We start from the raw sequence: 1,338 nt of genomic DNA on the forward strand, positions 1-1,338 counted from the left end.
AGCCTAATCGTCATGCATACGATGAAGTCTCTTAAAACCAAGTGGACCCTGAGCATTATTGTTCCTCCGACTGAAGTTGGGATGATTGCGCCACCCAGGGTTGTATGTGTTGCTGTAAGGATCATTCTGCTGCCTTGGGGCATTCCCCATATAGTCAACCTGCTCAACATCAGAAGACACAATAGAAATAGATGGAAAAGTAGAGGAAGATGAAGAAAACATACCTCCCGCATTACAGTTCGCACTGTAGTGCGGGCCACCATAAAACTCGCAGCCAACGTTCGTTGCATGAACCGACATCTGGAGTTGGTTAATCTTCTTGGTCAGAAGCTCCACCTGAGCTGCCAAGGCTGTTGTAGAATCTATTTGGTTAACCACTCCTTGTCTTCCTGGTCGGCTCCTAGAGGATTTCCACTGATAATTGTTCATGGCCATTTCCTCTATCAAATTCTAAGCCTGCTCAGGCGTCTTACTGTTTAGCGCCCCACCTGCTATAGCATCTACCATCTGCCTCATCGTAAGGTTCGACCCGCAGTACAAGGTTTGAACCTGCATCCACACTCATAATCCGTGATGTGAGCAGCATCTCAAAAGGTCCTTAAATCTCTCCTATGCATCGTACATGCTTTCATCATCAAACTGCACAAAAGAAGATATGTCATTTCTAAGTTTAGCAGTTTTAGCGGGAGGAAAATACTTATATAAAATTTTTTCGGCCAACGCCTTCCAAGTAGTAATAGTCTGCTGTGGAAGAGATTTCAACCATCTCTTGGCTCTGTCCTTCAAGGAAAATGGAAACAATCTCAGCTGAATGGTGTCATCGGTTGTTCCATTTATTTTGAATGTGCCACAAATTTCTAGAAAGTTGAAGATATGAGCATTGGGATCCTCGCTGGGCAATCCTCCAAACTGCACGCTCGGGTATATTTTTCAACATGAGAAAACAACCCCAAAAAAGTGGTATGTGTTTCAATATGAGAAAACAACCACGTAAAAGGGGTATATCTGTCAATATGAGAAATTAACCCCGTAAGAGGGGTATATTTGTCAATATGAGAAAACAACCCCGTAAGAGAGGTATATTTGTCAATATTAGAAAACAACCCCGTAAGAGAGGTATATTTGTCAATATTAGAAAACAACCCCATAAGAGGGGTATATCTTTCAACATCAGAAAACAACCCCAAAAAGTGGTATCTCTGTCAATATGAGAAAACAATCCCGTAAGCGGGGTATATCTTTCAACATGAGAAAACAACCCCAAAAAACTGGTATCTTTGTCAATATGAGAAAACAACCCCGTAAGAGGGGTATATTTGTCAATATTAGAAAACAACC

The 1,338-nt window shown here is 41.8% G+C and overlaps 1 non-coding gene across 1 annotated transcript; it reads left to right on the forward strand.

Moving 5' to 3' along the window:
- The first annotated feature begins 565 nt into the window (after nt 1-565).
- LOC112535797 lies at nt 566-672 on the forward strand. Its single transcript, XR_003079870.1, has one exon. It is a non-coding gene; the product is annotated as a small nucleolar RNA R71 (small nucleolar RNA).
- Nucleotides 673-1,338: the final 666 nt, after the last annotated feature.

This window comes from Ricinus communis, chromosome 1 (genome assembly GCF_019578655.1).
Source record: "Ricinus communis isolate WT05 ecotype wild-type chromosome 1, ASM1957865v1, whole genome shotgun sequence".
Classification (NCBI taxonomy): Eukaryota; Viridiplantae; Streptophyta; class Magnoliopsida; order Malpighiales; family Euphorbiaceae; genus Ricinus; species Ricinus communis.